This window comes from Pituophis catenifer, unplaced genomic scaffold (genome assembly GCF_029215685.1).
Source record: "Pituophis catenifer annectens isolate HBS135680 unplaced genomic scaffold, rPitCat1.0.hap2 SCAF_3, whole genome shotgun sequence".
NCBI classification, from domain to species: Eukaryota; Metazoa; Chordata; class Lepidosauria; order Squamata; family Colubridae; genus Pituophis; species Pituophis catenifer.
In genome coordinates, this window is record NW_027256883.1 from 191,141,130 (window position 1) to 191,157,978 (window position 16,849).

The following is a 16,849-nucleotide window of genomic DNA, read 5'->3' on the forward strand; positions in this document are numbered from 1 at the left end:
CTGTATGTTTATTAAAATAGATTATCTCAACATGATTTGAACCCATTCTTCCCAGGTTTGCCATGTCAACTAAATTGTCGTTTGAAATAAACTGCCAGTAGATTTTGCTGCTCTCTTTTGGTTATGTCTAAAGTTCCCTCCAACTTTCTCACACTGGGCTACCTTAAAGTAAAGTAATGGTAGATCCAACCTTGGATTGCAGAATATAAGGGGGATAAACTCCTGTAGACTTCGTTGCTCTCCTTTGGTTATTTATGTCTAACATGCCTTCCAGTCTTCTTACATATCTAACACTTTTGTTTCCAAGAAAACACATGATCACATCTATGCTCCTCTCGTTCCCCAGGTTGCACAGACCCTCAGGCCCTGGGCCTTCGGCTGATGCTGTGCAACGCCCGGTCCGTGGTAAATAAAGCCCCCCTCATTTGTGATCTTGTTCAGGAGGGGGGAGCGGACCTGGCGGGTATTACGGAGACCTGGTTGGGCCAGGAGGGGGGGGTTCCCCTCGTTGAGATGTGCCCACCCGGTTTCCGCGCATTCCATCAGCCGAGGACACAGGGGAGGGGCGGGGGGGTGGCGGTTGTCATTAGAGAAGGTCTTGGTTCGAGGGAGGTCACTGTTCCTCAGACGGCTGGTTGTGAGTCCCTCCTTGTGAAGTGGGGTCATGGGGTGCAGATGGGTGTGCTGGTTACGTACCTGGCTCCCTGCCACGTGACGGCAGCCCTGCCCGAGCTGCTCAACGTTATAGCCGCGGTGGCGGTTGACACCCCCAGGCTTATGGTCATGGGGGATTTTAACCTGCCATCCGTCGGTGAGGCGTCTGAGGTGGCTCGGGAGTTCATGGCTTCCATGACGGCCATGGACCTGACCCAGTTAGTTCATGGCCCTACTCACACGGGGGGAAACACGCTAGACCTGGTTTTTGTCTCTGGTCAGTGGTTGAGTGATCTTGAGATAGGGGATATAGTGATCGAGCCCTTGTCATGGTCAGATCACTCCCTCCTTCGCTTTGACCTTCGAACCGCCGCACCCCGCCGCAGGGAGGCGGAACCACTGAGGTGGTACCGCCCCAGGCGCCTGATGGATCCTGATAGGTTCCAGACGGAGCTTGGGCCATTTCCTGAGGCTCTGGCACACGGCTCGACTGAGGAGCTGGTGGCCGCCTGGGATAGGGCGGCCGCTGGAGCTTTGGATCGGGTCGTGCCGTTGCGGCCTCTGACCCGGCGTCGATCTCGCCTGGCTCCTTGGTTCACCGAGGAGCTGAGGGAGATGAAGCGCCGGAAAAGACGCCTGGAGAGTGGTTGGAGGGCCAGCCATTCTGAATCTGACCGAACACTGGTAAGGTCTCATATTAGGACCTACCTGGTGGCGATAAAAGTGGCGAAATATAACTATTTTGCCACTCTTATTGCGTCATCAGATAATTGCCCGGCTGCCCTGTTTAGGGTGACCCGCTCCCTGCTCCACCAGGAAGCGCGGGAGGACCCCTTGGAGGGTAGAGCCGAGGATTTTGTACAGTATCTGTATGACAAAATCGCTCAGATTCGGGAACATCTGGACTCTGACTGGGTAGATTCAGCGGGGAGGACAGAGGCAGGTCTTGTGAGTATTATCTGGGAAGAGTTTGATTCTGTGACGCCCGAAGACGTGGACAGGATACTGGGCAGACTGAGCGCAGCCACATGTTTACTGGACCCGTGTCCCTCCTGGTTGGTGCTGGCCTCTCGGGAGGTTACACGAGGCTGGCTCCAGGGGATTATAAATGCTTCCTTGAGTGAGGGTGTCTTCCCTGCTGCCTTGAAAGAGGCGGTGGTGAGGCCTCTCCTCAAGAAACCTTCCCTGGACCCGGCAGTGTTGGCAAATTACCGTCCGGTCTCCAACCTTCGCTTCATTGCGAAGGTTGTTGAGAGTGTGGTAGCGCGACAGCTCCCCCAGTACCTGGATGAATCGTCGTATCTGGATCCGTTCCAGTCGGGCTTCAGGCCTGGGTACAGCACGGAAACGGCATTGGTCGCGTTGGTTGATGATCTCTGGAGGGCTCGGGACAGGGGTTGTTCCTCTGTCCTGGTCCTATTAGACCTCTCAGCGGCTTTTGATACCATCGACCATGGTATCATGCTGCACCGGCTAGAGGAGTTAGGGGTGGGGGGCACCGTCCTACGGTGGTTCTCCTCCTTTCTCTCTGACCGGTCGCAGTCTGTGTTGACAGGGGGGCAGAGGTCGACCCCGAGGCCCCTTGTATGTGGGGTGCCACAAGGGTCGGTCCTCTCGCCCCTTCTGTTCAACATTTATGTGAAGCCGCTGGGTGAGATCATCCGTGGTTTCGGGGTGAAGTACCACCAGTACGCTGACGATACTCAGCTGTACATCTCCACCCCGGACCACCCCAATGATGCCCTTGAAGTGATGTCCCGGTGCCTGGAGGCCGTGCGGATCTGGATGGGGAGAAACAGACTCAGGCTCAACCCATCCAAGACCGAGTGGCTGTGGTTTCCGACATCCCGATATAGTCAGTTGGTGCCATCACTGACTATTGGGGGCGAGTCACTGGCCCCCACGGAGAGGGCTCGCAACTTGGGTGTCCTCCTGGACTCACGGCTGTCTTTAGAAGAGCATATGACGGCCGTGGCCAGGGGGACTTTTTATCAGGTCCGCCTGATTCGCCAGTTGCGTCCCTTTCTGGATCGGGACTCGTTAAATACGGTCACTCATGCTCTTGTCACTTCCCGCTTGGACTACTGCAATGCTCTCTACATGGGGCTCCCCTTGAGGAGCACCCGGAGGCTCCAGCTGGTCCAGAATGCGGCCGCGCGGGTGGTTATGGGAGCGACGTGGCGCTCCCATGTGACCCCCCTCCTGCGCGAGCTGCACTGGCTCCCGGTGGTCTTCCGGGTGCGCTTCAAGGTTTTGGTTACCACCTTTAGAGCGCTCCATGGCATCGGACCGGGGTATCTACGAGACCGCCTTCTGCTACCAATAGCCTCTCACCGACCAGTACGCTCCCATAGAGAGGGGCTCCTCAGGGTGCCGTCGGCCAAACAGTGTCGACTGGCGGCCCCCAGGGGGAGAGCCTTCTCTGTGGGGGCACCTACCATCTGGAACGAGCTCCCCCCAGAGATACGGAAGATCCCGGACCTGCGCACGTTTCGCCGTGCTCTCAAAACTTTTCTATTTCAGCAAGCTGGCCTGGCCTAACTCCCCTCTTTTAAATTCTTAAATTTTAAATTTTTTAATTCGTGTTTTTATAAATTGGGTGTTTTAATCTGTGTTTCGGCCGAAATATTTAATAATTTTAAGGGATTTTTAATATTTGTATTGTCTGTATTTTATCTTGGCTGTTCACCGCCCTGAGTCCTTCGGGAGTAGGGCGGTATAGAAATTTGATTAATAAATAAATAAATAAATAAATAAATATGTAGTGGAACTTGACTCCAGGGTGGCCTTCTCTATGTAACTAGAAATGTTTCCTCTCTATAGATCTATAATGGTCATTAGTCACTGCAGAAAATCCAGCCAGTTCAGTTTTTAAAAGAGATTTCCAACAACTTTAAAGGATAATTGGCTGAGACATGCTGGTTTAGAAAAAAAAACTGACAAGGTGGTCCAGGGCTTCCTAATAATAAGGAGGAAAATTCTCTTGAAAATTGCCTGGGAAGAAGGGAGAATAGAAATACATTTAATTGTCTAACTTATATGATATCAGCAACAACAAGAGCTAATCTCTTTTAAGGAGTAGAGCAGTAAACAAAAAGCCATTTCTAACCGATTATTTGCTCCATTTATTATGTTAGGTAATCAGGCAACTCAGTGGCCACAGATTTCGTAAAAGACGAATTTTAGAAAAAAAATATATGGTGATGCGCATTTAACAATTAAGACAATGATTTTCGCTCTCATTCTTTTCTGATCATTGGTGCTTGCTTTATAAACCATGGCCCTTAATAAATAGTCTCCAGGTATAAGAGGAAGCTATTGCAATTCTCTTTCTTTTGACTGAATATAACTGTATCTTTGATTCAGCTTCTCTCAATGATGTCTGATGAACAGAAGTATGAAAATCACAGCAATTATAAATAGTATTCTTAGTATTGGAGATCTGTTAGTATGCTGTCCATTCCCTCCCACTTCATTTTACATCCAGTAGCAAGCCTGTATATGTTCCCTAATTTTTGCTGCACTTTTCCAGTGGCATCCTTTTTTTTTTTTTTAGATTAATGACCACTGCGCTAGAAATTTCTTTTGTTATTCTCTTTCAATTTGGTAGGATTAAAAAAGGCTTGCTGGGTGGAATATTCACAAGAATGGTGCAGGATTTTGTCACCTACTTTAGTTATCTGGTGACATGAAATATGGCAATATTCCAGGGGTGAAATCCAGCAGGTTCTGACAGGTTCTGAAGAACCAGTAGTGGAAATTTTGAGTAGTTCAGAGAACCGGCAAATACCACCTCTGGCTGGCCCCAGAGTGGGGTGGGAATGGAGATTTTGCAATATCCTTCCCCCAGGAGTGGGGAGAGAATGGGGATTTTGCAGTATCCTTCCCCTGCCACACCCACCAAGCCATGCCCACCAAGCCACACCATGCCCACCAAGCCATGCCCACAGAACCAGTAGTTAAAAAAAAATGGATTTTACCACTGGAATATTCTCTTTCCATTTAGCATCGTTTTCCCAAGGTCGTGGCTGGAATCTTACTGAATCTCTAAGGCAGGGGTCTCCAAACTTGGCAACTTTAAGACTTGTGGATTTCAACTCCCAGAATTCCTCAGTCAGCTTTGCTCTAAGGCAAGATCCTTTCAATTAAAGTTGCTATGATTGAACTTGTAACTCTTAACACAGAACATCAGGGTAACTAAGTTTAAGGCCTCCGCTGGCTACAAAAATGCCATAATGTAAGCCCGAGTAAGTAGCCAAAAGACAGGGCTTTTGAATGTCAGTGAGGAGGATCTTCAACCTGCTTTTGCTACATAAATCTTTTTTTTAAGATATGGATCAATAGCTATTTGGGGGATTGGGGGGATTTAAGAAGCTGAATAATAAGTCTGGTCTGGCATTGCATAGCAGTGCTTGGCATGCAAGATCTTAGAAGAGCATTAAAAATAGATTTGAAAAGAGGTCACAAACTCCACACAGTCAAGAAAAGAAATTAATGATATGTTGGACTAAACTTAGCTGTGCAAAAGATGCTTTCCACCTGCTAATGTGTCACATTTGGCACATTGAAGGGGAATTGCTTCCACTTGGGATTTCTTCAAAGCCATTCCCTGCTGCAGGCAATTTCTTTCATTAGGCTCTTTGAAGACTATGACTTTCCAAAATAAGAGTTTAAAAGCAGGTCAAGAATACAGATAATTTATAAGGGAATATATGGGAAAAAATATCATTAAATCTAGCAAAGACAACAAGGTGATATGTTTGAATATCTAGCTGAGTTATGGCACAGAATAAATGTGATGATGAGAGACATTGAGCTAGGAGAATATTTACATATTAGAAATGTCAGGTTCATCTAGGAGCAGAATAGCAGGGTAACCAAGTTGGGATTAGCCACTAGGTAAGCATTCATGAATTGGCTGACCTAGTATTGTCATGAATAACTGCAACATCTGTGACATTGTTCTTTCTGTCTAACTTTATTGTTGATGCTGCTGTTGCTTCTATTTGTACATGGTTACATTTGTTCTGATGGGATGTGGTGGCTCAGTGGCTAAGATGCTGAGCTTGTCGATCGACAGGTCGGCAGTTCAGCAGTTCGAATCCCTAGTGCCCCATAATCGGGTGAACTCCTGTTACTTGTCCCAGCTTCTGCCAACCTAGCAGTTTGAAAGCACATTAAAAATGCAAGTAGAAAAATAGGGACCCCCTTTGGTGGGAAGGTAACAGCGTTCCGTGCACCTTTGGCGTTTAGTCATGCTGGCCACATGACCACAGAGACGTCTTCAGATAGTGCTGGGTCTTCAGCTTTGAAACGGAGATGAGCACCACTCCCTAGAGTCAGAAACGACTAGCACATATGTGCGAGGGGAACCTTTACCTTTACATTTGTTCCACATGGTTTGTTATTTAATATCTGTGCCACTTCCTGTAAAAAAAGCCTCTCGAAATGGTTTACAAAACAAAGAATAAGAGCAATACACTAAAATATATATAAACCATAAATAGAAATGGGAAAAACACTGGGGGGAAACAGGTAATCTAATCTTCCTATAAAGCAGGGGTCAGCTTTGTTGGCTGGAGAATTCTGGGAGTTGAAGTCCACAAGTCTTAAAGCTGCCAAGTTTGAAGACCTCGGGCCTAGATGAACAGAGGGCTTTTCAGCAAAGGTCTAAAAGATGATGTAACAATAGGCCCCCTCATGAATTTCAGGGACAAGATTGTTTTGGAGCATAGCTGCCACTCAAGATTGGCCTTGCATGACAGTGAAATCTGTAAGAGCCCCCTCCCCATATTATTTACCTGTTCTTTCTGACAACAAGCAATCTTCCCAATTTGCACACTGAAGAACTACATGATCTTGTCATGATTTATTCTTAGTTTATTGGCTCTCATCCATCTCATTGCTGTCTTCAGATTCTAGTTTGGAACATGCTGACATTCTTGATTCATGTTATATGGAGAAATATAGCATCATCAGCATATTGATAACACCTGCCAGAGATTTTTTGCTATACATGTTAAATATCATTGAAGACTAATAAGTGGTCTGTGGTACTCCTGTCAATCACTTAATATTAGCCTTCATGTTTATCCCTGCAACTAAAAGCAGAACTAGTGGGCATTTTCATAACATCAGTTTTTTTTTTACTTGAATTCTTCAAAAGTAGTGTCAATCAATAGAGAATTCCCTTCTCTTCCAACATAGGGAAAAAATAATCATTGATGGTAGCCCTGGGAAACAAAAATCCCCTAACCTCCCAATCCATTCCAAAGGGAAATAAAACATACTGCTTGTGCCCACACCATGCTCCCATGTCAATATTTCAGATGGTGTGCATTTATCTGCCCCCCCAAAAAATCTGATCATTTTCAAACTCTAAAACTGGGAGGTAGGAGGAGGCAAATGAGAAAATGGTCTACTCACAAGCTTCAAAGAGCCTAACTTTTAAAACAAAATACAAGCGGTACTACAATTTTAAATAAGAAAAGGCTAATCCAGAAATAAGTCAGCTCAGCAATCCATCACAACCAATGTCGTGTGATCAAAGGGGATCAGAGATTATTGCTAATTTGCAGATTCTGTACACGCACTTGGTCTTTTTTATGTCTCCTGGTTAGCATGATATATTAGAACTACCCACAGTCATCCTCAAAATACCATTTTTGAAGGTGGTCTGATGCAAGGTTTCAGCTGGTAATTTTTAAAAGTAAGAGATAGGTTGAAGCTATCTAATTCACATGAAACTGCAAGCACTGGTGGATTGCTACTGGTTCTCCCCAGTTCTTGCCAACCGGTAGTGGAAATTTTGAGTAGTTCGGAGAACCGGTAAATACCACCTCTGCCTGGCCCCGCCCCCAATCTATTCACTGCCTCCCAACTCCCAGCTGATTGGCTAGAAGGAAAAAATCAGGACTCACTTCTCAACCAGGAGACCACTTGGCAAAGAAGAAGGAAAAAAAAAAAAGATGCTGTCGCTTTAAATTGACAAGCTAAGAAGCAGCTGCTGGAAGGAGGTTTTTGCTTGCAGAAGCGAAGTGACATTCAGTAGTTTGTTTCTGGGTCAGCTGAACAGCAAACTGGATAAGAGGAGGGATTCTTATATGGTTCTATGTTTTTGACGTTTGGGGTTTGTGCAACATGGGCTTTGTGTTTCTAAAAAGGTTTGGCCGATTTCCATTGTGAAATATCCTGTCTTGAATGTGTTTTCTGCCTGCTTGTAAATGGAGCCAAACTTCCGGCTTCCACTTTCTATTATCTCTAAACACTGGTAGCTGTTTTCTTCTTACAAAGTTTCCTTTATGCATCTGGCAGGAATATGGAATGAGTATCAGGCAGGTTCCTTGTTAGCAGCTTGATTTTTCCTTGCTTTTCTGGGAGCCTTTTCTTATGAGTAATATTTTATTTGGGGAAATGAAGAGGGGGGAGTTTGATTTCTTCCCAGAGCAGGTTAGTGGGGTGGGGAGGGAATGGGGATTTTGAAGTAACCTTCCCCTGGAGTGGGGAGGGAATGGGGATTTTGCAGTATCCTTTCCCTGTCATGCCCGCCACGCCACACCCACCAAGCCATACCAACAGAACCAGTAGTAAAAAATTTTGAAACCCACCACTGAACTGCAAGGCTACTTTCACTAGCCTGATTTTCCATGGAATCAGTGTTGCTTCCTGGTTGACTCCATGGACTAGTACCTGCAATTTTCTTAGCAAGAGTTTCAGAAATGGTTTGTCTTGCCTCCTTCCTGTGAGAGGGTGTCTGGCTGGCCAGGTCACCCAATTGGCTTCATGCCTAAAGTGGGTTTAGAAGTTATCATTTCTAGCCTGGTACTTTAACCACTACGTCAAACTGGTTCTCCAAATATTTACATACATCTATAAATCAGTGCCTATAAACCTGGATTATACCACATTAGAATACTTTTTAGTAGTAGTAGTGTTCTGTGATCCCAGCAATGGGAAGCTGTTCCTTTTATCTAACTGTCTGCTTTTTTTTTCTTTTCATCTGGCAGGCAGTAGGAGATGCAGAAAATATGAAGTGGAAATTGCAGTAGCCACAACTCTCTCATAAAAACTTAGGGTTAGATGGGATCTTGGAGGTCTTTTAGTCCAACCTCCTGCCCAAGGCAGGAATCTTCAAATCACCCAAATAGCTGCCCAACCTTTGTTTAAAAAACCTCCAGAAATGGAGCAGCTGTAATTCTAGGTAACAGGCTGTTCCACTGAAAAATTCACAGAAAATTCTTCCTCATTTTGGATTGGATCTTTCTCTATGAGGTTTCAATTTGGTTGGTTCTTGTTTTACCTTTTGGCACTACAGAAAATAAATCCAGATCCCCTTCTTTGTGATAGTCATTCAAGTATTGGAACATTGCTATCATGTCTCCCTTCCATTAACTATAGGATTTCACCTCCAAGCACTTCATGTTTATGGTTCTACATTTAGGCAAGAAAAACAAAATGCACGGGTACAATATATGTGGTACCTTGCTCAATAATAGTAACTATGAGAAGGATCTTGGAGTCCTAGTGCACAACCATTTAAATATGAGCCAGCAGTGTGCAGCAATTGCCAAAAAAACCAACACAGTTCTAGGCTGCATAAACGGGGATAGAATCAAGATCACGTGAAGTGTTAATACCATTTATAATGTTTTGGTTAGGCCACACTTGGAATACTGCATTGAGTTTTGGTCGCCAAAATGTACAAAAGATGTTGAGACTCTAGAAAGAGTGCAGAGAAGAGCAACAAAGATGATTAGGAGACTGGAAGCTTAAACATATGAAGAACAGCTACAGGAACTGGGTATGTCTAGTTTAATGGAAAGAAGGAATAGGGGTGACATGATAGCAGTGTTCCGTTATCTCAGGTGTTGCCACAAAGAAGAGGGAGTCAAGCTATTCTCCAGAGCACCTGAAGCCAGGACAAGAAGCAATGGTTGGAAACTAATCAAGGAGAGAAGCAACCTAGAACTAAGAATAAATTTCCTGACAGAAGAGCTTGCCTCCAGAAGTTGTGAATGCTTCAACACTGGACATTTTAAAAAAGAGATTGGACAACCATTTGTCTGAAGTGGTATAGGGTTTCCTGCCTAAGCAGAAGGTTGGACTTAAAGATCCCAAGGTCTCTTACAACTCTGTTATTCTATATTGCTTTGCTCTATATTCTTTCCAGTTTCTCAGCATCCTTCATGGATTGTGGTGACCAAAACAGGATGCAATCTGACCAATGCAGCATAGCCTGTCATTATCTGTGATCTTATATCTCTTGATGCAATCCCAGATTGCATTGGTTCTTTTGGTATATGTGGCATTCTATTGATTCATGTTCAATCTTCAGATTCCTAGAACACTCACTTTCTTTTCACAAGTACTATCATGCTTTTTCCAAGTTTGAAGCCACTTATATTTATAACAGGGGATGTTCAGATGAATGTGAACAAAAATTATATAGCCAGATTAGAAAGATTTGGGATTGCTATTGTTGCCCACTTTCCAGTAAACATGACTTGGATGATTTACCTGGTTTTTACGCACACACACACAAAAAGTATTTTTATTTTGCAGTTATCTCAAAGGTCCATTAGCAAAATGATTGCTGCTTCCCCTCTTCAGTCTTCTCTCTCTCTTTCTTCCCCTTTTTCCAGGGATCTGGAAAAATGCAGACCTCATAAGTTCACTGAAAATTATATTAGCTGTGTTCTTGTGATCAAATTTCAAGCTGAGATAGTTTAATGTTGTGGTGGAATGTTTCAGACACACAACAGGGAAGTATCTTTCCCAAGGAGCAAGAAGGCAGTTGAGTGTGGAAGTTTTGATGTGTAGGAAGAGAGCCAAGGTAACCCTCCCTAACCTTTTACAGGGTACATATAAAAATTATGCAGATTTGGGTTTAAGTCTGGCAAATTTCCCTTTTTGTTGTTGTTGTTAGTTGCAAAGTCATGTCCGATCCATTGAGACCCTATGGAGAACATTCCTCCAGGCCTTCCTGTCCTCTACCATCCTCTGGAGTTCATTTAAGGTCACACCTACTGCTTCAGTGACTCCATTCAGCCACCTCATTCTCTGTCGTCCCTTTCTTCTTTTGCCCTCAGTCTTTCCCAGCATTAGGATCTTCTCCAATGATTCTTTCCTTCCTTTTAGGTGGTCAAAGTATTTAAGTTTCGTCTTCAGGATCTGGCCTTCTAAAGAGCAGTCAGGGTTGATCTCCTCTAGGACTGACCGGTTTGATTGCCTTGCAGTCCAAGGGACTCACAGGAGTCTTCTCCAGCACCGTAGTTCAAAGGCCTCAATTCTTTGCCGCTCAGCCTTTCTTATGGTCCAACTTTCACAGCCATACATTGCAACTGGGAAAATCATAGCCTTGACTATACACACTTTTGTTGGCAGGGTAATGTCTCTGCTTTTCAGTATGCTGTCTAGATTTGCCATAGCTTTCCTCCCCAGGAGCAAGCATCTTTTATATGTGAGCAACAATACTTGGAGGTAACTTCTCTTGTCATTCTTGATTCCTTACAAATCTACAAAAAAAAGTCCCCAATGCTTGACTGAGGGTAATGTGGGCTTACTTCTCCTTCACACCCTCCTTTTCTTGCTGATAGATTACTTTCCACTACAATGGCCCAGCAACCCTTTCTGCACTCTGCTGGCACACATTCGTTCATCAGCTGCTCCTCAGGGCAGGTTTTTCCATCAGTATAAAGTTTTTGAGGAGGACTTTTCCTAAAGTGATCGGATCTAATTTTCTAAAAATCATTAACATGCTGCTGAAATGAGTACATCATTAATTATACTGACTAGAAGGCAAAAATGATAGAAGGCAAGAGATTGAAGGGATTTAAAAGAGGTGGCTCACTGAGTTTAGCTTTGTTTTTTTTTTGTTCCTTGCTTGCATATGTAACAATTAGAGAGCCAAGCATAGAGGACAAAGCCATTGTTAAATAAAGAATGCAGAGGTTTCTTCAGGTCTGGTAGAATTAATAGAACTGTGAACTTAATATTTTATTAATAGAGAAGAGGTAGAACCCTTCCCCTTCCCCCTCAATTTCCTTCTTCTCTGATTTATCTTTTCTGGAATGTACAAGAAGCAATTTGTCTTAATCCTTTGCGTTGGGGTTTTTTTTGGGGGGAGGGGGGTTCAAGTTGCACAGGAATCTGCTTATGATTTAGTTAAGTGCATCAAGTCAGTGTTGATCTCCAGTGTCTGCATGGATAAATCCCATCTCAACCTGTCTCTAATTTGGACCTTCTGGAGTTTCTTTTAAGGATATTCTTGTAGGCCATTTAATGTCACTTCTTTTTTGTCTTTTTTAACTTCCCTTTATTTCCAGTTTCCTCAACCTAAACATGTCTTGTTGTTAGTTGCGAAGTCGTGTCCGACCCATCGCGACCCCATGGACAGTGTTCCTTCAGGCCTTCCTGTCCTTTACCATCCTCTGAAATCTATTTAAGCTTACGCCTACTGCTTCAGTGACTCCATCCAGACACCTCATTCTCTGTCGTTGCATTCTTCTTTTGCCTTCAATCTTTCTCAGCATTAGGTTCTTCTCCAGTGAGTCTTCCTTCTTCCTTCTCATTAGGTGGCCAAAGTATTTGAATTTCGTCTTCAGGATCTGGCCTTCTAAAGAACAGTCAGGGTTGATCTCTTCTAGGACTGACTGGTTTGCCAGCCTAACATTGTCTCACAATTGCCAATCCTGCCATTCTGCTCCTATTCCAATTCATTGTTGAAAGATGCTGGCTTGATTTTTCACAAGTAGCACAAGACTGATACATTCTTCCAGCTTTGCTTCTGCATGTCACCAACATCTGGGAGAAATATCTGCAGCAGGAATAGGGTGGGTCTAGCAGCTAGGCTATCTATTTCACCATCAGCTATAATTGTGATCTAGCAATACACAATTTGTTTTATTTTTCAGAAACAAAGAAATGCATTAAAGATGCCTATGTATTATCTGCAGAGAAGTAGAAAGGCCTTATGGTTTTGTGAATGTTCCTGTCCATATTATAGTGAAGTTTAATATGGACAAGTACTAAAACTTTGAGTCAGTCCTGGAATTCACTTCTAAGCTCTATTTGGAACATTCATAACGGGGGTGGAATCCAGCAGGTTCTGACAGATTCTGGAGAACCGTAGCAGAAATTTTGAGTAGTTTGGAGAACCAGCAAATGCCACCTCTGGCTGGCCCCAGAGTGGTGTGGGAATGGAGATTTTACAATATCCTTCCCCCAGGAGTGGGGAGGGAATGGGGATTTTGCAGTATCCTTCTCCTGGAGTGGGGTGGGAATGGAGATTTTGCAGTATCCTTTCCCTGCCATGCCCACCAAGCCACACTCACCAAACCATACCACGCCCACCAAGCCATGCCCATAGAACCGGTAGTAAAAAAATTGAATTTCACCACTGATTCATAATATCATTCTGCTCCACTACACAGTCTTCTCCAACATGATATCCATACGATTTACTGATACTACAACACTCCCAGAATTCCCAGCCAGTTTGGGGAAGGTCACATCACAGGAGCAGCATTTTCTATGTCATTATCATCTCCTTTCAATGACCCCATAATCCCTTGTGGGGTGGAATCTGGGCAACTGAATGGAGTTGAGTGTTTACTGGCTGGATGCCCTTCCTGTCGACAATGTGGAGTTATATTCAGCAGATATATTCTCATCATGCCTAGAGAGAAATATCTAGCTCTACCTAGGTTCGAACTCACAGCCTCCTGATTGTGAGGTGAGAGCTCCACCTCTAGGCCACTGCATCACTCATTTTCTATGTCATTATAAAATGGTTAAATTATATCCTAATAATGAAGAAAGTTTTGCACAGGACGTGTTTTGCTAATGAATAAACCCAGAAGGTCTACTCACTTGTAGAATAAAGGAGAAGGGACATTTTGGATTAATGTATCCAAATCAAGAATGGAGGATTCTAAGTTCTAACACCTCTGATTATAAATTAACTACCATCCAGTGGTGGGTTTCAAAATTTTTTTACTACAGGTTCTGTGGGTGTGGCCTGGTGGGCATGGCAGGGGAAGGATACTGTAAAATCTCCATTCCCTCCCCAATCCAGGGGAAGGTTACTGCAAAATCCCCATTTCCTCCCGATCAGCTGGGACTTGGGAGGCAGAGAATAGATGGGGCGGGGCCAGTCAGAATTTTTACTACCAGTTCTCCGAATTACTCAAAATTTCTGGTACCGGTTCTTCAGAACTGCTCAGAACCTGCTGAAACCCATCTCTGCTACCATCTAACAGCTGGTGAAATATATCAGCTACTGACTGTTAACTAACTACATACATAAATTTGTTCTTACAATCTACACATTTGGCTCTCTATATTCGTATAATTTAGTGGAATGGAATTCTTCTTAGCATGGTGTTGGAACAAACAAATTTTGCAGGAAATGCATTGTTACTAGCATTCTGTTGTGCAGACTGAGCCTATTTATTTTTGCACTGATGACTGAAGACAACACTTGGGTCAGTTTCTCATTAGTGATTTCTACTCTCTTTTATGTCATCCAAACATCATTGTACTGATATAACAGTAATGAGGACAGGTTTTGTACTATCTCAGTGATGGTTAGATGATGTCATAAAGATGCTTTAGCTTTCTAATGAAGAAGAGCAGAAAGTGTAGCATAAGGCAAAAACAAATGGTGGAACAGAATGTATCACTTTAAATTGCAAATAAAGATGATGTTATTCATGAAGGTTTCTTTACATAAAATTCTGGAGCTCCTTAAACAGAAAGCTAGTATAATATGCTGGGATGAAATCTTTCAGCGTCCCACCCATTTTTATTATTTTTTTAATTTACAAAGGATTTGGAGGTAAAGGTTAAAATCTGCCCTCCCGTTTCTAAAAGGATTCCCACCAATTGATTGAAATGGTATAATTAATTTTCTGCTATTTTCTTCTGCAAGATGTGTTCATCTGGCATCTGACAGAGGAGCTTACTGCTATAAAATTCCCAATAAAATCATACAAACACATTGAAAGCAAACATTACAATATCTGTCTGAGAATTCTAAAAAACACAAATGTGGAGATGATGTTTTCCTGAGGCCAATTTCTATAACATTAGAAATATTATACAATTTTTTATTTAAAAAAAAGGGTGGGGGGGGGGCAAAAAGGAAGTTACTGGTTTACAGTCTCTTCTAGATAATTGCTGCAAAAGTTAATAAAGACCACGTATCTGTCAAGGACAGATCTTAAGGATTGATACGGCTTCTGCAAAGAAAGTTTGCAAACGTAATATTTAATAAAGTTCTATTTCATCAAGACTGTCAAAAGCATGTAGACTAAAGATTTTGCAATTATTAATCTGGATTTTCAAAAGACCATCTTTTCAAAAACTGGATTTTCAAAAGAGCAAAAAAAAAAAAAAAACCCTACAATTACCATATAGCATAGAAATTGAGGTCCTCTAGTGTAGGGATCTCCAACCTTGGCAACTTTACAACTTGTGAACTTCAACTTCCAGAATTCTTCAGTCAGCACATGCTGGCTGAGGAATTCTGTGAGTTGAAGTCCATATGCGCTGGCTCAGGAATTCTAGGAGTTGAAGCCCACAAGCCGTAAAGTGGTCAATATTTACCTGAAGAACATATATAAGTGGAAGGGTTAAAAAGTAATAACCCCTTCGTGCTCTGTTAGAACTAGAAATGGTTAATTATTTCATATATGATGTACAGTGAATGACAAGAAGTGGTCCAGATTTGTTCAGGAAGATTAAAATGAAACTGAAGACTAAAGATTATTTAAGAAGATTTCATCAAACTGATGGAACAGACATCCTCTCAACCCTAGTTATGAGTAAAAAGGTCAAAATAGTGTTTTGTTTTCATTTACAGTATGATGAACAGAGTGTAAACGCAAAATACCTATAATCTTATTTAATTAAATTTATTAAGAAACTTAAATTGGGTAATAAACAGCTGTTAAAACCTTTGTTGTGCAGTTAATATGTTTAAACCAGGGGATTAAAAAGTGATGTATTTTTTCCTCACATATTCATTTTTAATAAGTAAGTTTTTTAAGGTGTTATATTGGGGTTTGCTTGTTTGCTTGTTTTATTCCTTTGCTTTTACTTTTGTTGTTACTTCAGACTGTATTGGAGTCATTGGAAGAAAACTAAGTCAGCTGTCCAAGAAATAAATCTTGACACTGTGGTTTATGACTTGATGAAACTGTTTATTGGGTGTGATTACTGTACAAAACACAGCTTCCATGTTGGAAGTTCTTAAGACAGGAATTGAAAATGGAATGTCTTTATAAAAGTATATAGTGCAATGTTTAAAATACTATTTTAAATTGGTTGCTGCCTCTCAAACAATTGTATTATCTTATATTATGCAGCTGGAAAGGGCTACATAATCAAAATGATGAAGAAAATATGAGCAATGATTTGGGAGCAATGAGCCGAATTCTCCCCCAAAAAACATGATTTGGGAGACATTTTACATTAGGGGAAAAAAACACCCTTGAATAAGATGAGGGGTGATATTTGATTATTAAATTACATATTAATTGGGATTTTTTTTCCCCTCTCCAGCTGGGACAAAGAGGTGCCAAAATAAAATTAAGAAAATTATCACTTATTCCGTAGCAGATTCAGTATGTCACACCCTGTTATTTTAATTTCTGAACAGGATCTTTAAAAGAATAAAAAGCTTAGCTTTTTTTTTTTAATTCTGTAAGAGTAGATATATTTCCCACCCACCCACCCCCCAATTTCCAGCACTTTCATTGAGTATGAATAACAAATGGTTGGTCTGTGCAATAATAGATTTCTTCTAAAAATGTATACCTCAGAAGACAGATTCATTAAAACGTTAATTGTAAACTACTTGGCTCTGCAGGATAGATATTTTGTATTTTTCTGCAGTATTGAGGAGGGGGTGAGAGGAATACAGTTGAGAAATGGCAAGCATCTAAGATTGGTGTAGAAAATTATATTTTCCTCAAATTCTTTTACCAAGAAGAATTTGCCTGTAATTATCTGTACCTGCTCACACATATATATTTCCTAAATTAGAAAGAGAAATTGACTGAGAAAGACATGTAACAATCTGTGTGAAAATCAGTGAGAATGGTATCTATAGAAATAGTTATTCATTCTATGCATATCTTCAAGTAATTGTCGACTATTTAATTATCAGGCCATTGTAAAGACTTGAAATAAT

At 42.3% G+C, this 16,849-nt stretch overlaps 1 protein-coding gene across 2 annotated transcripts in view; it reads left to right on the forward strand.

Annotated features, from left to right (window-relative positions):
* Positions 1-16,849, forward strand: part of RIMS4 (regulating synaptic membrane exocytosis 4) — a 99,161-nt gene that overhangs the window by 68,963 nt on the left and 13,349 nt on the right. The gene's annotated exons all lie outside the window — the stretch shown is intronic.